Raw genomic sequence first — 25,087 nt, 5'->3', positions numbered from 1 at the left:
TTCCCAGGCACATGCTCAATTTCATAAATATGGTCTTGCATGTGCATGGATAAACTAGCTATCCTTAAGTCCCCACAGTACCCTCTGTCATCAACAACTTCACTAAAGGCTTGTGATCACATTGAATAACCAATGGCTTCCCCCACATAGAAGCCCTAAAATTATCTTAAGCCCTAGCTCATGCTAATGCCTCCTTTTTGATGATTGGATATTTTTCCTCAGATGGTGATCAGGAAATCATAATTTTCTCTCACAGTTTCTTTCACTCTGTGTTAAAACTGCTCCTAACCCCTTATTACCTGCATCAGTAGTGATATAATTGTCCAACTCTGGGTCAAAACTGTTCAACCCTAAGACGTTAACAAAATCCTGTTTGTGTCTTTGAAAATGCTCTTCACACTGTGGTGACAAATCAAACTTGGTCTTGCTCTTTACTAACTGTCTAATGTTATAGGTTTTTCTGTGAAATTGTAAGCAAATTTCACACAGTACTTGCCCATTCCAAAACATTTTCTGATCTCTTCCTTGATTGTTGGGGCAAGAGATCTTTCAATTGCATCAACTAAAGCTGGTTTTATCATGGGCTGCAACACTGGCATTTATTTTGGGAAGAGTACGCCAAGCGCATTTGAGGTAAACTGCATTTCCTAATTGATTGGAAAGAATATGACCCATCAGAAAAATCATGGGAACCAGCGTCTTACATTCATGCCTCTCGTCTGGTTCGGTGCTTTTATGCGCTTCCCCCGAACAAACCTCGCCCGTTACGGCGACCTTCGGGGGGAGAACAGTGATGGGCTGCAACACTAGCATTTATTCTGTGAACTTGTCTTAATGCCACAAGGAAATAATCTGTTGTTTACTGGAAATGTACACCTCTCTATATTTGCTTACCTATATACAAAAATAGTGTACCTTTTGTTTATTTTGTTTGCTTTTGTTTATTTCTCATGGTTCCATACTATAAGCCTTCCCATTACACATGTGCATTACATATTTCTCCCTGCATCTTGTTTATGCCTTAAAAAATGGCACAAGTGCCAGACAAGCTTTTTGAGTACACATGCACAAGAGCAGCTGCCAATGGCCGAAACATGCACGTGTCTGACTCGCGGTAGTAGGTTTTTAAGGAAAAGTACCCTGGACTCAGCGCTTAGCCTCATTTGGAATTCGACAGTACTTACCTGTCTCCATTCCTATGTGGCGTTCTTACCTGGTGGTCTAAACGTCTTGACTCCTCAACGTCTTCAGGTCGTCTTCCTGATCTTCAATGCTGACCATGCCCTCTACCGGAGAACCTGAAAAAGTCCTTACCACTTCTCGCGTCTGAGACGCGCTCCTGTAACAATGCTCTCCGAATAACCTTGGATCACGGTAACAGCTTTGGATCATGATAACAACGAACTAGTTTCTGTTAGTTGCTTTACACATAGCTTTCTTTTCTTTTAATTGTTTTAATTAGATGACTACTAATTTTTAAAGACTAGGTCTTCCCGTATTCTTTGTTAAACTCGAACTACGCCTCTCAGAAACAATAGACTATTTGTTACTAGCATCGGTGCACAACTGTGTTGCATATTATCATTGAACCTTTACATTAAGAGTGAACACTTCTTAAGCTTTCACTTTATGTTATTAATGCAAGTCACTCAACATTGTTAAACCCTCTTTATGTATATCTGAACAAGAAACCTTGTGATCTAATTAGTACAATTCGCTAAATATAAAGGTCATGTCTTTTTCCTGTATGTCTGTTATTTTAAGTTTACAGTGTGGAATCCCCTCTCTCTTTGCAAATTGGTTGAATCTCCTATGTAGGTATGATAAGTTTCTGTACCCATTCTTATTTCTTGATCATCATAAGATGTATTGGATGTGAGTAACAGTTGTGCATCTTTTATTTACAGAGTTGGCTCTAGATAATTCATCCTGTGTGTCTCAATCCGTCTTTAGTAGCATCATCATTATCACCGTGGTGAAACGCGAAACCTCCGGTTAATGAGTACATTTACTAACATTAGAGACTTGTCATAGTAATTAAGGATTTCATATTGGGTTACTGACTATTATCTATTGACAGAAAAGATTTGTATGCTACTCACATCAAAAGTTCCCTGATATTTGGTCCTGTGATCACTTTCCTGAGTCCAGTGACCCTGGTACCAAGAAGGCAAGTCAAGAAGACCTGGTATCCTTCTCTCTCTTCTTTGTTTATCCCATTCCCCCTTCCCCTCAAGAACTTTCAGAGGGACCATGTTTCATTCATAATCCACTCGTCAGTTCTCTTTGGGATTCAAGGACATGCCTTCGCCCCATCGGAATCACCTGGAGTTCAGGTGAGTGGCTGGCACTAACAGGTTTGGGCTTCACTCCACCATCCCCATTTGCTTGCCCCAAAGTATGTCACGCTATTTTCTGCAAACTTGCACTTAAGGAATTCCACTGTTGTTAACCCATACTTTTCCAGAATTCCCAACACATTACTCAATCTGGCATCATGAATATCTTCGTTTTCCACAAAAATTTAAATATTGTCCTGGAAAAATACCAATCCTTGTTCTTTCCTAAATAAATTGTGCATAAGTCTTTGTAAAACGGCTGCAGCTCGAGCCAGACAGAAACAACATTATTTTGAATTGGAACATTCAAAAGGTGTTGTGAATGCTGTGTACTTCCTGGAATCTGATGCCAAGGTAACCTGTTGGTACGCAGACAATAGGTCAATGGTGGAGAACCACTTTGTCCCCTTCAGACACATTACAATCTTATGGAAAACGATCTATCACTATGTTATTATTCACAAGGCGCAAATCCACACACAGTCTGATCTTTCCATTGCTGCATCATGCCACCATCCTAAAAGAAATCCATTCTGACGCTTCCATCGGCGTGATCACATTATTTACAGTAAGTTTACCCAAATCTTGGGAGACCTCCCCCCTCACTATATTTGGAATAGTCTGCACATTATGGACTTTTGAGGTTGATTTTTCCTTTAAAATGGTTTTATGTTCAAAGCCATGCAACTGCCCCATAGTCTTAATGAACACCGCAGGAATTTCCTTTAAGATCTCTGCCCCAACTGTGACTCCCTTTTCCACAACTAAGATTATCTCCTCACTATTGGGATCAAGGATAATATTCAATTTGCCTTGGTCCAGCCACCACTGAACTGGAGCACCATTTTTGCAATATACAGTTTCCATCTTGCACTTCAATGTTTTAACCAGAAAGTTAACCATCTGAATCCCAACATCTCTATTTTCTCTTCACTCGATCCTTCATATTGTATGTTTGGTTCTAGCAGTTGTGTGCCAATTTTCTTAACAAATATTTTGTATAGGTTCTTGTTCACAATTGTGTACAGTGACCCAGAATGGGTACACATTTTGATTAAGACACCACCAATTGACATGTTACACTCTGGTTTGATCTTGATGAAACTGTCATTAATGGTCATAACTAGTTTGCTGCTTAAACTCATGACATTAGAAGACTTTTAGATTTTACTTCTTAAGTCACATTCATCTGAGTTCTTGGGATCCTCATACACACACTTTACATGGTTGCCCTTCTTTCTGCAAACTCCAGCATAATGACCTCATAGTCCCCAATTGCAAAATGTGTACTTCAATGCAGACACTTTTTATTATATTCCATATGCTAATTACTATCACAGCAACAACACCTGTTGCCCTCCTTCGCACCAAAACTCTCTGTTTTACACGGTCAGAAATTATAATCCTGCAGGCGATCTGTTTGTTTGATAACAGTGTCTTGTTCCCTGTAATCATGCTTCAATAAATGTGTGCACCTATCAGACATCTCAGCCTTCCTCACAAATGCTAAGACGTCATCAAGAGGCATGTCTCTGTTTATCCATAGTGACCTTGAAAGGCTGGATTACTAGCATCCATGATCACGTGCTTACTAAGTAAGTCAATATGTAATGACCCAAATTTACAGTCAATAGCAAGCCTCTTATGTTCGGCCACTAAGTCAACATGAGATTCACGCTTTCCCTGTTTACTTTGAAAGAACTTACATTTAGTTTTACCTGTACAAACCTTTGGTGCAAAGTATGTATCAAGGTCTCACATTGCTGCATCATAAACATTAGTGTCACCAATCACTCTAGCCTTAGGCATTTGGTTGTAAGTCCTCAACCCATGAGGGTACAGTGAATGTAAACAAATGTGTTTTTTCTGCTCAGAAGACATATCCTTAGTCTCAATAATGGCATCTATATAGTTCACAAAAAAGTCCGTCCATTTAACCCTCTTAATGGTTGGTCCATGCATGAGGAGGGCTATTTAAAAAAAAATGTTGAGCTATATCTAGTCACTATTCCTTATTATAATACCTAACCATTTATTTTTCGTTGTATTTCCTTTTGCTAAACTTCTATTGGTTCCCAACCAAACCAAAGTACTCAAAATGTCTGTTTTGTTCCTAGGCATCAACTTCCATTCATTCTGTTCAGCTCCACTCGTTCAACATTATTCCAACACAGTACAATGCCGATTCATGTCAGTTTCAGTGCCATTTCCAAATGCCGATACACTTCAATTTCAAAAGTGTGTACTGATCCAAAATGGTGGCCATGCAAGGTCACATCGTTTGACCTTGCTTGCAGCCATGATGACGTACAATCAAGTATGACCACAATGATGCTCAGACCAGCATGTGCGAGCGATCGCTGACATCAAAGACCTGCATTCACAAAAAGATTAAAATCAAAATGCAGCACGTGGACCATAGGGTAAGCTGCTAACAGTAGTCCTATTATGTTGAAATACACTTAAAACACTTACCACTGCACTTCCACAGTCCTTGTGTCACAGTAATGCTCCCAGGACCTTCTCCTGTGGTAGCTACACACATTACACTGCTCGCAATTATTTAAAACTCTACTGCAGCATGTTACCAGAAAAAAATGCACTTGCAGCCTCCAGATCCAAATGATATTTTCTTTTACATCGCTTATTGCCAATTTGTTTTGTCTAAACCACGTTACACAACATTCAATTTAAATGTGGTGCAGAGATCTGGGCCATAGGGGACAAGAGCATCCTACAGATAACAGAAAATATCTTATTAAGGAGATTGCTGTCAATACCGCGCTCTAACCCAGCAGCTATTGTGCGCTAAGAGTTGGGAGTTGATTTCCTTTCAGATATTCTTGAAACTAAGGGGCATATTATCAAGACAGACGATAAAATTATCGCCGCTTTAGCGGCAGAAAACTGCCGCTAAAACGGCGATAATGGGCTTGATAATATGCTCTATGGAATTCCAATTGAGGCTCAGGTTAGATGTCCTTCACATCTAACATGGGCTTCAATTGGAATTCCATAGAGCATATTATCAAGCCCATTATCGCCGTTTTAGCGGCAGTTTTCTGCCGCTAAGGCAGCGATAATTTTATCGCCTGTCTTGATAATATGACCCTAAACCCCTAATATTGTGGCGATATATTTGGTCAAAACAAGAAACTCTGTTCAACAAGATAATTCTTCAGGACTGTATGAGCCTTATATATGATGAATAGAATCCCGTGGTCATGGACCATAAAGCAGGCCCTGTTGGGTTTGGACCAGGCAGAGAGTGATCTGCGATTTTATCAAAAGGATTTCTCAAGGTATTCGAAAAAAGAAATTAGAGACACGTGCTGGATGTCTGCCGTGGGAAGAAGTAATAAGTAGCTCTTCCTAATCTCACAGTAGGGCAGTACAGAGCATGGAATGAGGAGTCAGGATACAAACTGTACCTCCTGGTAGTTAACAATGCTCAGTGCAGGTATCTTTTAATCTGCTTCTAGCTTCTCATTTTCCATTATTTGACTGCATTCCCCAAAAATCCGAGCTGTGGCACAATTACCAGAAAATGTCCCTGTGATAACCGATCAGAACAGTCTACACAGCATATAGCACTTTTTTGTAAATTTTATCTGATCCCCAGGAAATCCTTTCTTACACCATTATTTTTACAAAAGAGATTTATTTTCCATCCATTTTAATTTTTGTATGAATTAGGGGACGCAAGAGTATGCTCTAAGGTTACCCTGTTCTCTCCAGAGTAATCTGCATTAGAACTTTCTTAGATAATTCAGGAAACCGGAAATCTCGATTAGGGGTAACGTAATAATTTTAGCTCCTCGCTTTGTTTAGTGTTGATTTCATTGGGGCTTCATGGTCATATGTAAACAATGGTCATCAGAACTGGATTTTAACCTTCCAGTCATTAATTAGTCTGTTTTATTTGTTCACGTAGTTTGCACATAATTTTATTGCATCCACAATTTATGCTTAATTTAACTGCTCTGGCACTGTGTAAAGCTTGGTTTTAAGAGATCGATCATTTGATAATACTGTAATAATTTATTGTAACATTTTGTGCTTTTATGGCTCGGATAATTTGTGCTAAATAAAGCTTTTATGATGATGATGATGTTAAAAAACACTTAAAGCACTTATTGCGGCACTTCCACAGTCCTTGTGTTTCAGTAATTCTCCCATGCCCCTCTCTTGTGTTAGCTACACACATTTCCTCTCCCCAATTTAAAACTCTACAGCAGCATGTTACCAGAAAGAAATACACTTGCAGTGTTCAGATCTAAATGATGTTTCCTCTTATATCGCTCATTGCCAATTTGTTGTGTCCGAACCATGCTGCACAACTTTGAATTCAAATAGTTTATCCTCAAGGAATAATAGAAGGTAGGTCTGATCACTGATCCACAGAACACTTCATGCATCATCAGAGTTCTACAAAAACTCACATTACATAGAGAAGAATCTAATTCCATCATTAACACATAACACTGATGACAAATCCACATGCAGTTGCTCCTGCCTGATTTCTTGGGCTGCCCACCACCACCACTTTTCCCTGCCCAAACATCGTTGGGTTCCACATGACCTGCTGAAGTGAGTGACATCTCACTTAGGTAGCAGCTTCCATGCAGCCTGCACCAGGGCCGACTATGTGGCAAGTGCCCTCGAGCTACCCCGCCGCTATGTGCACCCTACCTTCCCCTTTGTTGTCACAGATGGAACAAGCCTCTCATGGTGCAAAATGGCCACAGATCATCTTTATTCACATATTGACATGCAAAAACTCAGAGATCTTTGTTTTTAAACATGTGTAATGTCATAATTGCCCCACATTGTCTGTATCTCAAATCTAGTAGTCCTTAGACCATAAAAGGACCCAGTGATATCACATCAGCCAGGGTCAAGCACATCTCCTGCGGCTTCTAGGCTACACCTTGCTGCCAAGTGTTGTCAGTGGCCCTCGTGCCTGACATCGGACTGAAAGTGCCATGTTTGATCCCTGCTGACCCCATGCTGCTGCATAACCTGCTCCCCATGCCAATGTCGTAAGGGCACTCACTTGAGCAGCTCCACTTTTGCCTATTGTGCTCCTTCTGCTGTACCTTTGTGTTGTCCCCACCAAGATGCCTGTGGTTTGACGACCTGAGGCAGCTCCCCCATATGCTTGCTTCCTGACCTTAGCTGATTCCTTATAACTCTAGAGCCCCCATAATGTTGAGGAGGAACAGGCCTATGCCCACCTTCGACAAGTGTACCCCGTCCTGATCGTGGTATCCTCGTTGTTAAGGTTAATGAGGCCAAACCTCATTAAACTCCAACCATTAGCCTTGCACACTCCTAGACATAGTGATGATTAGTTTCACCCTAGGCCTTTCAACCGCTGCATTATCCAAACCCCATGGTGCTGAAACCAATGGGGCATCGCCTGTCCTGCTGCTTTGGTTGCAGGTGCCTCATCCCTTCATGGCTGCCCTACCATAGAATGTGCCCACTGGATCACTGATGCTCGCTAAGTTTGCACTGTTCGCAACTGCACTAATGTGAGTTGCACCCAGGATCTAGTTTTATTTTTGGAGAAAGCCCACTGTATAAATTACTCAACGTCCCTACAATCCCCAGAGTGCCAGCTATAACCTTAAAAGTCTCCCAGCACTGATGGTACTTGCTTGCCATTTTGGGTGCTAATTAGACCATTGGTTTGCTATTATGGGCAATCCCATCCTACCTTCCTTTCTGCCCTGTGGACCAGAAAAGTGACTCCTTACTACTGGCTCCTTACCTCGCCACCACCATATGGGTGGTATACCCTTATACATCCTGGTAGTCCCAGTCAATGCATTGCCAGGTTTGTATTTTTACCCTGAAACCTGCATCATACAAAAGCAAGGCGTCTCCCTGATTTTTCAGCTGTGCCTCATGCACTTTCTGCTCATGCAAAAATAGGGCCCCTGTACTCTGTGGAAACCTCACAAACACAATAGCTAAGGTTCTGAAAGTCCAGAGCCAATTCTCGATGTTAAATGCCACTCTCTGCTTTCACCTCTCCCTCTTATCCTCATCTTTCTTATCCTGCACTGTCAGATCTAACCCTGCCAGGCGCACTCCCAGCAGTGAGAAAATGTCTATGTACTCCTTTTCCCAGATCCTCAGTATTACTGCTATGGGGATGAGGATGACCAACCCAGTCTGCCTTGCCATGACTGGTGGGTGCACCCGGAGAGAGTCTTGAACACTCACTGGCGGGCTTACCCTCACCTCTACTCCTCCCCCAACCCATGCTTTGGTAGGATCAGTGTGCACTTGTGCTTCTGGCTGTTGGTCTGCTGTGTCACCAATTTGTTTGGAGACCTCCCCTGCTACTTCTGAGGTACTTTGTTACCCGCCCATGCCTTCCTGTGTTGCCAGCTTTGTGTTGCCGGCACGGCACTCCACTGCCCTGCCCTAGTTATGGACACATGTTTTGCCAAAAGACTGGGTAGCCAGGTGTCATTAAAGTGCTCCCCAAACCTGGCAACGGCCACCACTCTGCACTGCTAGAGGGAGGTAAATTTTGACCCCATGCTTCTGGTCCGACCTGCCATTGCCCTGAACTGTGAAGCCCTGGTTGCCCCACAGCCCCTTGTCCTGAATTGGCTTGGAGCCCCAATGTCCCTTGCACTGCTATTCTCATCACCCCTACTTGCATGCCGTAGTTAGCAATGACCCCAGAGGTGACCCTAGCAGTACCCAATGCCTGGTCCCCGCTATGTTGCTTCCCTGCTCCAACTGTGCTGCACGTTTGTGCCTCACCATTATCTCTCATCCTGTCCCTGGATTGCTCTGCTGTGGGCATTGTCGATGCTGCCATGTTGGCTTCAGGTGCTCTCCTGCCTCCGTGGTCACTGTCTTCTTCGCTGTCCCTTTCTGTGGAGGGCAGTTGTGTAAAAGAGGGCATCTGCACCTTAGCCTGTACCTGCTGCTTCCTTCTTTCAAAACGGTGGCTGTCATACCGGCTCTAAGCCTCCAATTGCGTGCGTGGGCCCTGCCATTGGGGCCCCCAGCTCTCTTGCTGCCAGTGACTGCTGGGTGTCCCTTTTCCAGCTGGAGTGCCCCCATCATTTGCTTGCTGACCCAGTCTTTGCCCCAACTAGTCACCAAGCGCCGCATTTTCCCCAGTATCTTCTGTACATCATCATAGCTTCAGTCCTTTTTAGCTCCCTGGATCAACACTCCGGTGTTTTGCCAGCCATGATCCCCAGTCACCGTCTTCATCCTCACTCCTGTAACTGGCTGACTTCAACACTCCCTTTCTGAGTCCTTAGGACAGGGACCTGCACTCTGGATTCTTCACCTACCTCTTCGCTGTGGGGTGATTAATGTGACATTGTGCTAACTCTTCTAGCCTTGCCCCCTATTCCAAGGACTATGTTCTGGCCATGCTGCTGCCCTTCCTCCATTGCACATGGGCAGAGCGCTCACCACACACTACTGCCCTTACCCAACTGCACACAGGCTACATGCTCACCACACGCCATTACCTCCTCGTCCCTCCCTCGCTTCCATTCCTTATGCATTTGAGGCATTACCTGCCTCACCAGACACCCATACCACGTGATTCATCACGTGGGGGCTATAAGTAGCCCTTACCCCCTCAAACCTCCTGTTTTTCTCTTGTCTCACCTGTTGAGACGCTCATACCACGCGCTCGCCGTTTGCAGTGCAGCGGTCTTCTTTGGAATTCTTTTCTTCGTTGATGTCTTCATGGGGAGTCTTCTCCCTCGTTGTCTTCTGCCTGCGGGCCTGGCGGAGCCGGCCTGGTCAGCGCTGTGCCTTCTCTCACCGCATCTGGTGTAGCGGTGCTCCCTTGGCGGTTGAAGCAGGTGGGTCTGGCTGACAGAGTCACTGGCCCTGTGTGGCTGGGGCTGTCTTTCTGGGTTTGAGGCCGGAAAGGGAAGCGGCGGCAGTGGGGAAAATTGTCCGGCATCCTCGGCTGGCTGTTTTTGCTCCTCCTTACCGTAAGGGCCTCGTGTGAGGCCGTTTTTTTCCTTTCATGTACGTTTTTGATTGCATTCTGTGTTTTTGCAGGGGGGATCCTCTTTCTCATTTTAGGTTTTCTGGACAGTTCCCTCCAGGTTTTTCGTGCCAGTTGGTTGGTCCCTGGGGCTTGCCTTCTCCCTATTTAACCGTCTTCGGCTGTGCTTCTGGTTTTTTGTATCATTATGGCGAAGCGTGCTTCCAAACACTGGCATGTTTTGTCCTCCTCCTCCTCCTCCTCCTCTGATGAGCCGATTCTGGCTCACCGGACTAGGTCATAGGGTCCTGGGGATTCTGCTGCCCTGCTGTCTGCTTCTGTGGTCCAGGACATGATTGAGGCTGCTGTGGCTCGCGCTCTGGAAGCCAGGGTTCCTGCAAAGCGCAAGTCTTCTCGTTCTGCGGTGGACTCTCCTTCTGAGGATTCTTCTTCTTCGGCGCTGCCAAGCCTTCTACCTCTTCCGGTAAGTTTGTATGTAGGGAGGAGGTTCCTGCGATTCTCCAGCACATTAGGGAGAACTTGGGGTTTTAGCCCTTTTCTGCTCCTGAAGGGTCGGATGACATATTTCCGCAGTATGTTAAGCCCACCGTTCTCGCAATGTCCTTTCATGGGTGCATCAAGGACTTGATTTCTGGGGAATGGCGTGATCTGGAGCGCTCATCGGTTCCTCGTTTCTTGCAGAAACTATGCTCCTTGGAGGAGGGGGAGGTTTCTCTTCCTCACTCTGTCAAAGTGGATGCCGTGTTGGCCACCCTGATTGGTCGTACGGCGATAAAACCTGAAGATTGTTCTCCGGCTGATGCTACTGATAAAAAGGTGGATGGGACACTGAAGAAGGCCTTCTCTGATGGTAACTTGTCATTGCGTGCTGGCATTTATTCTGCTTAGGGCTCAGTCGTTGGTGTCTGAGTTTGGGAAGCTGGCCACGGCTATTCAGGATGAGTCGGACTGCTCCGGCTTGCTTGACCACATGGAACAACAGGACAAGCTCTTGGCTGACGTCTCTTCAGATGTGCTTCGTTCTTCTGCCATGGCTTCTGGTTCCTTAGTATGGGCTCGAAGGAACCTGTGGATGTGTGACTGGAAGGCAGATTCTTCGGAGAAGTCCTCTCTTCTTAAGATCCCCTTTGACGGCAAAATGCTTTTTGGTGAGCAGCTGGACAGTAGGATCATGAAAGCTTTTAAGGACCGTAAGCATGCTCTGCCTTACAAGGGCAAGCCATCTGCATCTTACTCTCGCCGCTTCTGGAATCCTGCTCCTTCCTCAACCTCTTCTTTCTAGTCTTCCCAGCAGTCCTCAAGGGCCTTTTCGGACCGTCAGCGTAAGTTCCAGCCCAAAAAGGCGGCTGCAGTGGCTGGTCTCAAGGGTCTGTCGGATGCCTTCAAGCGGAAGTCCTGACAATGACGGCGTGGCAGCCTCGAGACCTGTGGGCGGGAGGCTGTTGTTTTTCCTGGAGGCTTAGAAACTGGATGTGAAGGATCACTGGGTGTTGAGTATTGTCAGGAGAGGTTATACTATCGACTTTGTTGCTATTCCAATCGGCTGGGGCATCATCCGTACCCCTGTCCCCAAGGCCCCAGTGAAGTGGAAGGCTCTTCTGGAGGGGGCTCGGGATCTTCTGGAGAAGAAGGCGATCGTCCAGGTCCCCCTGGCACAACGGGGTCAGGGTTGTTCTTCCATTTTGTTTCTGGTCCAGAAGGTGTCAGGGGGTTCCGGCTGGTTCTGGACCTCAAGAGGGTGAATGGTTGGGTTCGGACCGTTCACTTCAAAATGGTGACCATGCAGACCATCATTCCATAGGTGGGGGTCGGGGACTTCATGACTTCTATCGATCTGCAGGATGCCTATCTTCATGTTCCAGTGGCTCGGGGGCATCAGAGATTTTTACGTTTTGCTATCGGCGACTCTCACTTCCAGTTTGGGGTTTTGCCATGCGGGCTGGTCCGCTCCGCGGGTCTTCACCAAGCTTCTGGCTCCTTTGGTCGCCTTGGTCCATGCCCAGGGGATATTTCTCAATCCTTACCTGGACGAATGGTTGGTTCATGCTCCCTCGTTCCAGTTGGCTCTCAGTCACAAGGAGGTGGTCCTGGCCGTTTTGAGGGGGCACAGTTTCTTATCAATGTGGTGAAGTCATTCCGTGTTCCGTCCCAGGATCGTCTCTTCATTGGGGCTCGGTTTTGGATGGATTTGGGGGTGGTCACTCTGCCCGAGGCTCGGGTAGACAAGATTCAATCGCACATCCTGTCTCTTCTGTCCGGTCCGGTTCAGGTAGCGGGTCGTTGGCTCCAGGTGCAGGGGCAAATACAGCAGTGCAGGGGGACATGGCGGCCGCGGTCTTTCTGGTTCCACGGGCCCGGTTTAATTTGCACACTCTGATGGCTCATGTTCTGGCGCATTGGTCTCCACATTGCCTTCCCTCTCTTCTATGATTCCGGTGTCCCCTCAGATCAGGTCGGCTCTGGGTGGGTGGTTGGTTCAGGATCATCTGCTGATGGGAGTCTCTCTCTCTCCTCCGGCTCCTGTGGTGGTCACCACGGATGCCAGCCTTTCGGGTTGGGGGGCCTGGCTGGGGGTTCATCAGACCAGGGGCTTCTGGTCCCCCTCTCAGGGCAGGAGGTCTTCGAATTGGAGGGAGTTGGAGGCAGTCCGTTTGGCTCTGTTGGCCTTCTCCCGGTTTCTGCGGGGTTCTGTTGTTCTTGTTCGGACGGACAACGTCACTGCCATGGCTTACGTTAACAGACAGGTGGGGACCAGGTCCTCGTCTCTGGCAGCGTCGCAGTTGTTCAGTTGGGCGGAGTCTCATCTTGTGGCACTCTCAGCTATTCACATTCGGGGGGTGTCCAATTCCCTAGCGGATGCTCTCAGCAAAGCCATCCCATCCTCTGTGGATTTCTGCCTCCATCGGGAGTTGTTTGTGCATCTGACGGTGCATTGGGGTGTTCCGGTGGTGGACCTCTTTGCGTGTGTGGACAATGCCAAGGTGGCCCAGTTTGTCTCCCGCAGTCTGGAGAGTTTGACCTGGGCGGTGGATGCTCTCTCTTGCCCCTGGCCTTGCGGGCTTCTATATGCCTTTCCTCCCTTCCCCCTTCTTCTCCGCTTCCTTCTACGGGTCCGTTCCTTGGGGGCTCTGGTGATTCTGGTACCTTCGGCTTGGCCTTGTGCCTCCTGGTTTCCTCTCCTGGTGGAGATGAGGTCGGAGGTGGAGTGGTTACTGCCTCTGTCTCTGTCCCCTTTGGTGTTCCCAGTGTTGCAGCAGGATGTTCTCGTCAGGATGCGCTTGGAGACCTGGAGGTTGAACGCTTAGGTCTGCTGCGTAAAGGGGTTCCGGCTGGCTTGACCTCTACTCTGCAGGCGGCTAGGCGCCCGTCGACCAACAAGTCTTACCTGAGACACTGGCGGCGTTCTTTCAGTCGGTGGTGTCATGACAGGGGTTTGGACCCTGCCCTCTTCTTTGTTTGAGGGGATACTGTTTCTCCAGGGGGGTGCTGCTTTAGGCTTGAAGGTTTCTTCCCTTCGTTTACAGTGGGCTGAGATTAAGGCATTTCGGAGCTCTTGGGGCAATCTCTCGGATCCTGATGGGTTAGTTGGTCGCCTTTTTAAGGGTTTGGGTAATGTTCTTCCTACCCCTCTCCGGCATTTTACCACCTGGGATCTGTCTCTGGTCTTGGACGCTTTGATGTCCCCCCCATTGGTGGCCATTTCCTCTGCTCGCCGCCTGGGTGAGCTGGGCGCTCTCTCTTCCAAACACCCTTTTTGTCGGGCTTTTGAGGACAGGATTGTTTTGAGACCTATCCTTTCCTTTCGTCCTAAGGTGGATTCTCAGTTCCACAGGGATCAGGAATGGGTCCTTCCTTCCTTTTTTGATTCCCCATCGTCGGAGTCTGAGGTGCGGCTGCACTGTTTAGATGTTCGGAGGGCTCTCCTGGTCTATTTGGAACGGGTCGCTCCTTTCCTGATTCGCTTTTTGTTAATTTTCGGCCTGTGAATCAGGGTTTGCGTCCTTCTACTCCATCCTTGAGTCGTTGGGTTTGGTCTCTGATTTTTTGGCGTACAAGGCGGGGGGCCCCTTTCTCCTTTGGGGGTTCACGGTTGTTCCACTCGGTCCATGGGGGTATCCTGTTCGGAGGTCCAGGGGGCTTCCATTTCTGAGATTTGCAGGGCTGCCACATGGGCTTCGCTGTTAACCTTTGCCTCTCATTACCGGATTGGCCGGGAGGTTGACCGTACTGATGTTTTGGGGTACAAGGTTCTTTCCACTATGGTTCCTGAATAGGGATTTTTTTCCTTGTTGTCTGTGTTTTTTAATAAACCTGTTTTTGCATACCTTCTCTGGTTGTCCTGTTTGGCTTTGTACTTCTCAAATGTGTAAGAAATGGAAGCGAAGGAGGGACGAGGAGGTAATGTCTCAATTAACTACCGGTAATTGCATTACTCTGAGTCCTACTCCCTTGCTTCCAATACTTACATCCCTCCCTGCCTCCCTGGTAGTCCAGGCCAACCTTTTGGTATGGTTTCGGTCTCTGAAGTAATACAGAAGGTTTGAGGGGGGGGCTACTTATAGCCCCCGCGTGATATATCACGTGGTAAGGGTGTCTGGTGAGGCAGGGATGCCTTAAATGCATAAGGAATGAAAGCAAGGGAGTAGGACTCAGAGTAATGCAATTACCGGCAAGTAATTGAGATACTATCCTTCCTCCATTGTACACAAGTAGCACACTCCCCACACGCTGCTGCCCTAGTGTTTTCACACTCCTTGTGTCCAAGGCCAGTGTGCTCCTTGCTATGATGCTGACCTACTCTCCTTTGGCACATGTGCAGTTTGCCCCCCTCAAGCCACTGCCCGTCCACAATTCCTCCCTGGGCAGAGCGCTCGCTATACGCCAGTGGCCCAAGCGTTTGCCGCAGGCCGTGGTCCTGCTGCTGCTCAACCACTTTCTCCCTGGGTTGCCGCAGCCCCAGCATGCTGCAAGCACTATTTCTGGGCAGTCTGCTCCCTTTATGCCACTGATACCGCTCCAATGGTGACCTGGGTCACTCCAGCCAGAAAAACCCCAGTCAGCGAGCTCACCTCATGGCGCTTTCCACCCTGCTCAAAATAAAAGGCCCCCAAAGCATGGCGATCCAGACTAATTCTGCCTGAAGCTGGCTACTCCAATGGTGGCAGTGACCCCTCCTCAACATCGAAGGCACATGATTCTTAGGGGTGGGCCCATGCCCTTTTAACCTTGTGGTGCACCCAAGGGCTCTCCCCGCCGAATGGTCGGTTTAGACCAAGCAGGCCAATCGGTGCCTGACGTTTTCCCAGGCCCAGCTACTCGGTTCCCTCCTCCAGTAGGGGTTTGTCACAGGCCCTTCACTGGCCTGGTGCGCCTCCCTGGCTGTACTAAAAGGTTTATTTTCCTACTGTGTTTTCCAGAAAAATGTAAAAGCTTGTTTCTGCTGTATATGTGTAAACAATGGAGTGTCTATTGCAAAACTCAGAACTACACTTAAACAAAAAAAAAATTACTGCCTGAGCAAGTTTTCATCTTTTTTTGTTAAAAAAAAAACGAAATGCTACCACATTTATTAGCTTTGTATGCGTAATTAGAATCACTCGCTGTTAAGTTTTAAACTAAATCAGTTTTATATGTGACATCTCGTTCTTTTGTGTCAAAGTGCAGGAGACAAGTGGGCAACAAAGTAAACGTGTGTCCCTTCATTGTGCGTAGATATACACTTATTTCCACTCCATCAAAGAAATAAACTTCTGTTTCTGTTCTTTATATGAAGTGCATAAAGAGAGGCGCCACGAGGTGGTTGTTAGGAAGGCGTTATCGAAATGACATCTCTATTTTACGTAATGAAACAATTACCTGTGTAGCCTTCGGGTCCAGATGATGAAGCTCCCCATAATGCCCTTGAGCTGATAGTGAGAATATCTCTGCTAGCAAGGTATTGATTGTGTTTCTTGTTCCAGAGTCTTTGCAAGCTGGCATGACTTGTGTCTTTTTGAGAGTTTTTTTAAACGTCACTCTATACAATGTGCAGGGGGGCGCTACAGCACTCCAAAAACAGGTAGTAAGTGCTATACAAACGGTATAAATATGACACAAAATACTGCCAAAATACTGTTGGAAGTTCCCCGATATCACATAAACTTCTCGAAAATAATCTTCGAACAGAATAAAAGAATTTACCATAAAACGTTGATGTATGTGAGACTTGGGCAACCATAGTGTGTTTCTGTGTAAGTATGCACCTACTGCAAACTTTGTATCTCTCATCTCTGCAGGCTTCTGGTTTTACTTGCTCTGAACCAAGAAAGCAGCACCATGCAGTGTTTCTTGTGCTTCTGGGTGAGTGAAGAGTCATTTCCTTTTCCCCCTCATCCGGATAAAGGGGCATGCATCAAGCAGTGCGCCGAGGAACCACGCGGGCCACAGGATCAACTGCCTTAAGCTGTCAAAAGGCCTAAAATCAAATCACAGGGAGCGAACGAGGCAATTTATTGACCCCCGTTGAAGATCTGGGGGAGAGGAAGTTCCCCTGTCTTAAAACAGCGCTTCCTGAAAGAAGGGGTGAGATTGTTTTATGCGTGAATAATGCAAATTAGTGTGGTACTGCGGATAGGTAGTACTTGGCAGGACTGCCAAAGACTTGGGGTGGGCCAAACCCACATAGTTTCACTCTGTGGAATTCCTCAGAGTTATATGAAAAGTCTGTGAGATTCCGTGGAGTTATGGGAATAGGCGGAATTAGGCAAGTCATGCTGCACGGGCTGATATTTAACGCCCGGGAGAATGTCTTAAGCGAGGTTCACTGATAGAACATTGATGTTAAAAATATCGATATTCATCATATTGAAAAAAATATATACTGGCACATGCATCAACCAAAAACCAACTCGCAAAAATACCGAATCGCAAAAATCACCCGTTAGCGAGTGGCAAAAAACGAATCCCAATGCATCAACACCAATAGCGAAAAAATAAAGAATCGCAAAATATTTGCCCGGTAAAATAAAGAATCGCAAAAAAATTCCCCGTTAAAATAAAGAATCGCAAAATTAAAAATCGGAAATACCGAAATCTCTAATAGCGCCTGGCATTTGCCAATCACAAATAAAGATTCGCTAATGTATGCATCAAAAGTCGCAAATACCGAAAATCCCAAAACTCGCTATTTTGCATGAGCAGATTAAGGGGAATCAGAACCAGGAGGTAAAGTTGCAGAAAAAAAAAATGTTCACAAAAAATCCCAAGTGTGCCACAGATGCTATCAATCAGAAAGCCATACAAATTGGGCCAGGAGACCCTGTTTCCTTTCACAAAATGGCAGCCCTCTACGTGCTTGCAAGGAAGATGCGAATCAATGCAGCAGGACAGCGCAGGAGAAGGGTCCAGGAGAGAGTCTTCAGAGTGCGCATCACATTGCTTGGCCAAAATGAGGATGAGGTCTACGACAAGTATCGTCTCAATCGTGCTATGATAATGCGCCTAATTGCAGATCTGGAACCACTACTGCAGCACCAGACACGTCGGACCAATGCCATTCCTGCGCAGGTCCAGGTCCTATGCAGCCTGCGCCTACTGGAGTCTGGAAGTTTTCAGGGGGTCATAGCGGTAGCGGGAGGCATATCACAAAGCGCACTATCACGCTTCTTCCGTAAATTCATTGATGCCATGCTGACAATGATACATACCTACATCAGCTTCCCCACAACCCCACAGCAGTTGGACCACACCAAACAGGCATTCTACCAGGTGGCCCAATTCCCCCATGTCATAGGATGCATTGTCTGCACAAATGTCCCCATCTGTCCACATTCAGCCAATGAGTACATCTTCTGTAACAGGAAGTCCTACCACTCCATCAACGTGCAGGTCGTGTGCGATGCCAAGCACATCATCACGGACATAGTGGCACAATTTCCAGGGAGCACACACGACTCCTACATATTCAGACACAGTGGCATCCACAGGTGTCTACTCAATGGAGAATTCGGAGAGGGACTCCTGCTTGTTACGTACACATGCCTCTTCATAACATCAGCGTCACACATGTATCATCATGACTGACGCTAAGCCTTTGCTTCCATCCTGTAGGTGACAGTGCATACGCCCTGCGTGAATATATCCTCACCCCCTACATCAATCCAGCAACACCACAGGAGCAACGCTACAACGCGGCCCACATAAGCACCAGAAATGTGATTGAGAGGACTTTTGGGATTCTGAAGACTCGCTTCCGGATCTTACATAAGACTGGTGGTGCCTTGCAATATAAACCAGACACCTGCTGCAGGATTGTAGCAGTATGTGCCATGCTGCACAACATTGCAACCAGAAGGGGGATACCCATAGAGGTGTACAGGAATGACGACTACCGGGATGACCAACCACCCACACAACACCGACAGGCACACGTTCCAAACACAGCTGAGGGTCAATGGAGGCGGACATACATCACACAACATAATTTCTGACCCAGGTAAGAATGAGCCATGACAATATCATTAGTAGTGCTACTGTTTAATTCACAGGAGCACTGATGTATGTAATGTCACACAGAAATGCAAATTAGAGTTCCCCCACACATTGTGGACAAAAACATGCCCGTTGTTGTCACGGGAGTGCAATAGTTAAATTAAAGTGCGCCATGGTTACCCCACCATGGTCAGGGATGCTGTACAGAATGACCAGTGGTGCTTCTCACGAACGCCCAGCCTCCTATCGCGTGTCTCCTCCACCTCACCATGCTGTGTCTCTGTGGCTGTGGAGCAGCGCGAACTGCACCTCCTGGTGCAGGTCTCCATCACAGAGACGCTACTTACACTTGACGCATCCTCACTGCCATCCTCCCCTCCCAAGTTGCTGCCACTGAATGTTCCTGACTGCAAGTGTTCCACTGCAGTGGTCACCTGGCCTAAGGCCTTCGCCACGTCACCATAGTAATGGCCGAGGTCCACCTGCAGTGACATGGAGCGGCGGGACAACACAGCAGTGCTGTTGCAGAGCCTTGTGATGGCCCTGGTCGATGCTGTGGAACGGAGAAAGTTCTGTCTATGCCTCCGGCACTCACTGTGTTGTCCTGCTCGGATGGCACGGGTGAGTTCCTGGAGGTCTTCACTGATTTTCTCATTGCCCTCTGCCACAACTGTGGTCATGTTCTGCACTGCGTCAGTCAGAGTGCACATGTGTTTTGCGAGACGTGACATGTTTAGGTTCATTGCCCCCATGAGTCTCCCCTGCAGGCGCTGAACATGCAGCATCTGAGCCTTGATGCCACCATAAATTTACCTTGCCTGGTCGGCTCCATCGGCAGTACTGCGCAGGGACCTGCGCCACTGCGTGACTCGGCCACGTGCTGGTGGTGGTGCTGGCGGTGTGACACCTGTAGGACTTGGCCCAGTTGTGGTTGCAGGACTCGGGCATGCATCCATCACCTGCATGGAGGGGACTTGTGCCCTGCGTCTTGGTGGTTTTGTCGCAGGTGTTGGTGGTGGTGGTGGTGGTGGTATTGTTGCTGGACGAGGTGGGGATTGACCCTCCTGCGGAGTGTCGCCATCGGAATCAGCCGGTGTTTCTGAGATGATGAGGCGCCCACTATCATCCGAATCCCCAGGAGATGCATCTGTGTGTGAAACAGTGCATGGTTAGTTATTTTTGAAACTACATCTGTTTGTCATTCTGCATTAATGTCCTACTATGAATTACATTATTTGACTCTATGTTGTGCCTGTACTGGTGATCTAATTTATTTTTGCATTTATGACTACATGACTACGACTCCCATGATGCAATATTGATGTGAGGGCATATGTGTTGTGCACTTCTGCCTGCACACTGTGATTGAGCTGGGGGGGATGGGGATGGGTATACGATACGCAGAGTATGGGCGCAGGCATGCATCTTACCTTGTTCAGTGGTGGCTGGGCCGGAGGTGTCCATCTGCGTAACTCCCACAACCGCCTCTGGCTCGATGGTCCCCTCGACGAGCTCCTCAAGGGCAGTGTTTGCAGGCACTGTGGATGGCCCCCCTCGTGTGCCAGCTGCCTCCTTGACCCTTTCTGCAATCCTCTCCTTGGCCCTCTTCCTGAGGTCATACCACCTCTTCTTTAGGTCATCGATGCTGCGGGGCGTCACCCCCACGGCATTCACCCTCTCCCTGATGCGAAGCCAAATTCTTCCCTTCTCAGCCTCGGGCACCTTGAGGGACAGCTTACCGAACAGCTTGTCATGCTTGCTGCTCACCCCCTCAATCAAGTGCTCCAGTTCCCTGTCAGAGAACTTTCTCTTCCTCTTCCTGGCAGTTTCAGCAGTGCCTGGTGCATCCTTGTCCATCCTGGATGAGGGTAGGGTGGATGGTTTCTGAGATTGGATTCAGTAGCCTCAGGCTGTGTCCTGTGCCTCCTCCTGTGAGCTCCTCAGGCCAGTGAATGAGGGTGGGGCAGCTTGACTTCCTGGTAGTGATGTCATCAGCCTGCTCCCAGAGCGACCCGTTTTTTGCAAATTCGCTATTACCGAAATTGCTAATACCGATTTCGGTAATACCGAACTCAGAAATTGCTAATCGGTGTTTACTGTATTCGCTAATGTGGAATCGGTAATTAATAGCGATTTTTAAGAAATTACCGAATCTGTTCATGCATTCCGAAAAGCGATTCCTTATTACCGATTCTTTATTTCTCGCTAATAAGGAATCGCTTTTCGGGATGTTGATGCATGTGCACCATAGACTACAAAAATATCGACTACCATACCTACACAGGTAAGTACAAAGATATTGAATTAAAAATCTCGATGTAAAAAATATAAAAGTAAACAATGTCGATTTAAATATATATATATAACATAAAATAATAAATAATAATATTCATTTTAACAAAATAAATTAAATGTAATATGCATTTTTACAAAATATTGCAAATAAACGAAATCAACAAAACATAAAGACACAAACAGAATCATTTATACATATATAAATGTACGTTAAAATAATTAATAAACTATTATCTTTAATTTATTTTAAAACTTTAAAATTATATAAAATAAAATATATATATATATAAATAATTTAAAATATAAACACCATTGTAGAATAAATTAAAACATTGAACTATAAAAAATATTTTAACTTAAATTGCTGAATACAATCAGTGCAACAGTGGAAAAAATTGGATATCAAAATAATTACATTTACTATTCCCACTCCACTGAGAGCAACAGTAGGGAAAATGTTGGATAGCGCAGGGCCAAAAATTATTATTCCCACTCCAAAGAATGCAACATTAGGAAAAATGTTCAATAGCGGAGGGGTAAAAATTAGTATTCCCACTCCACTGAATTTAACCGTAGGATAAATGTTAGATAACGGAGGGGTAAAAAACCTGTATTCCCACTCCAGTGAGTGCAACAGTAGGGAAAGTGTTGGATAGAAGAGGGACAAAAATCACTATTCCCACTCCAGTGAGTGCAACAGTAGGGAAAGTGCTGGATAGGGAAGGGGGGGGGTAAACATTAATATGCCCACTCCAGTTAGTGCAACAATAGGGAAAGTGTTGGAGAGCGGAAGGGTAAACATTACTATTCCCACTCCAGTCACAGCAACAGTAGGGAAAGTGTTGGATAGTGGAGGGGTAAAAATGATTATTGCCACTCCACTGAGTGCAAGAGTAGAATAAGTGGTGGATAGCGGAGATGTAAAAATTACTATTCCCCCTCCAGTGAGAGCAACAGTAGCGAAAGTGCTGTATAGCGGAGGGGTAAAAATTACTATTCCAACTCCAGTGAGTACACAGTAGGGAAAAGTGTTGGATAGCGGAGGGGTGAAATGTACTATTCTCACTCCAGTGAGAGCAACAGTAGGGAAAGTATTGGATAGCGGAGGGGCACAAGTTACTATTCCCACTCCACTGAATGCAACAATAGGATAAGTGATTGACAGCACAGGGGTAAAATGTTTTATTCCCACTCCAGTGAGTGCAACAGTAGGGCAAGTGTTGGATAGCGGAGGGGTAAAAAAATGTACCCCAACTCTAGAGAGCGCCACAGTAGGGAAAGTGTTGGATAGTAGAGAGGTAAAACTTACTATTACAACTCCAGTAAGTATTCCCACTCCACTGAATGCAACAGTAGGATAAATATTGGATAACAGAGGTGTAAAAAAATGTATTCTCAACTCCGGTGAGTGCAACAGTAGGAAAAGTGTGGGATAGCAGAGGGGTACAAATTACAATTCCAGTGAATGCAACAGTAGGGAAAGTGTTGGTTAGCGGAGGGGTAAAAAAATGTATTCCCACTCCAGTGAGTGCAACAGTAGGGAAAGTGTTGGATAGCTGAGGGGTAAAATTTCTTAATCCCACTCCAGTGAGTGCAACAGTAGGCAAAGTGTTGGATAGCGGTGGGGTTAAAAATGTAGTATCACTCCAGTGAGTGCAACAGTAGAGAAAGAATTGGATTGCGCAGGTGTAAAAATTACTATCCCCACTCCAGAGAGTGCAACAGTAGGGAAAGTGTTGGATAGCAGAGAGTTAAAAACTACTATTCCAAGTCCAGTGAGTGTGCAACAGTAGGGAAGGTGCAGGATAGCGGAGAGATAAAAATTACAATTCCTAATCCAGTGAGTTCAACAGTGGGGAAAGTGCTGGATAGCGGAGGGGTAAAAATCACTACTCCACTTCCGGTCTGAACAGTCGGGAAAATGCTGGATAGCGGAGGGGTAAGAATTACTACTCCAACTTCACTGAGAGCAACCGTAGGGAAAATGTTGTATAGCGGAGGGTAAACATTACTATTCCAACTCCAGTGAGTGCAGCAGTAGGGAGAGTGTTGGATAGCGGAGTGGTAGAATTTACTATTCCAACTCCACTGAGAGCAGCCATAGAGAAAATATTGGAAAGCGGAGGGGCAAAAATTACTATTCCCACGCCAAAGAGTGCTACAGTAGGAAAAATGTTGGATAGCGGAGGGGTAAAACACATGTATTCCCACTCCAGTGAGTGCAACAGTAGGAAAAATATTGGATAGCAAAGGGGTAAAAAATTGTATTCCCACTCCACTGAATGCAACATTAGGATACATGTTGGGTAAAGGAGGGGTAAAAAAATGTATTCCCACTCCGGTGAGTGCAACAGTATGAAAAGTGTAGGTTAGCAGAAAAATTACTATTCCCACTCCAGTGAGTGCAACAGTTGGGAAAGTGCTGGAGAGCGGAGGGACAAACATTACTATTTCCACTCCAGTGATTGCAACAGTATGGAAAGTGTTGGATAGCAGAGGAGGAAAAATTAATTATTATTCCACTCCAGTAAGAGCAACAGTAGGGAAAGTGTTGGATAGCGGAGGGGTAAAAATTATTATTCCCACTACACTGAGTGCAACAGTAGGATACGTGTTGGATGCCAGGGAGGTACAAATTACTATTCTCACTCCAGTGCGTGCAACAGTGGGGTAAGTGCCTGATAGCAGAGGGGTAAAAATTATTATTCCAACTCCAGTGAGTGCAACAGTAGGGAAAGTGTTGAATAGCGGAGGCGTAACATTTACTTTTTCCACTCCGGTGTGAGCATCAGTAGGGAAAGTGTTGGATAGTGGAGGGGCAAAAGTTACTATTCGTACTGCAAAGTATGCAACAGTAGGGAAATTTTGGATTGCTGAGGGTTAAAAATCAGTATTTTGCCTCCACTAAATGCAACAGTAGGATTAGTGTTGGATAGTGGAGGGGTAAAAAAATGTATTCCCACTCCAGTAGGCGCAACAGTAGGGAAAGTGATGGATAGCGGAGGGATAAAAAAATGTATTTCCACACCTGCGAGCGTAGCCACGGCTCTTGGTTGTTGGTTAAAACAAGCGCTTATGAAGGTACTGTGTACCCGATTCTATTCATACAAAGCGCGTGGACATTGTTTTGTATTTGGCACCCTGAAATCGACAACCTAAACCTTTTTGACTATTGACAGTTCCGTGGGGCCCGTCGTGGACATTGTTTTGTATTTGGCACCCTGAAATCGACAACCTAAACCTTTTTGACTATTGACAGTTCCGTGGGGCCCGTCTGAAGTATCGTTAAGAGTTTTTCCAGAATAATAAGATTGGATGTAGAATCTGGAATTAAGGCGGTTACATAATCTCATATTCATAGACATCTTTTTATTTCGAAGCTGAGTAAATATGGGTAAGAGAAAAATACCTATTACTCAACATAAGGAAAAACAGAGCAAAACGGACCTTGTTTAACATTATTAAATTACCTGACAGGAGGCATGGGTGCTATAGAACAGCAAATCTTAACAGTAGAAGAGGATATGAACCCATATAAAGCTACACTGCTGGTGGCCCCGTCTTAGTTGATAACAACAAAGGGTTAACTGATCCACCGACTGAAAGGCACAGTAAAGCTGATAAAACAAATGGTTGTGTCATGAATATTTCGGAACATATTATAGATATTGATCTTGAAAGTGATTCTCAACCGTCTTCTTAGCGTCCTAGAAACCTAGACACGTCACTCAAGTTGGACAGGGAAATTAGTATAGAGGATATGGCAACCCCCCGTGTAATACAAAAAAGAGCCCCAAAGAAAGATAAGACACTGGCAACTAATAAGATGTGCGGTTGGGAGAAAACCTTAGCCAGTTCTAATTCTCGCACACAGAATGAAGTACTGAAACTGAAAAACAAATTGTATGCCCTTGATAACTATCTTAGGGAGACCCTAAACAGCCTAGGCGGTAGACTGGGGGCAAGGGAAGACACT

The sequence above is a fragment of the Triturus cristatus genome, chromosome 11, assembly GCF_964204655.1.
Source record: "Triturus cristatus chromosome 11, aTriCri1.1, whole genome shotgun sequence".
NCBI classification, from domain to species: domain Eukaryota; kingdom Metazoa; phylum Chordata; class Amphibia; order Caudata; family Salamandridae; genus Triturus; species Triturus cristatus.
Note: the sequence above shows the minus strand (reverse complement) of the source record.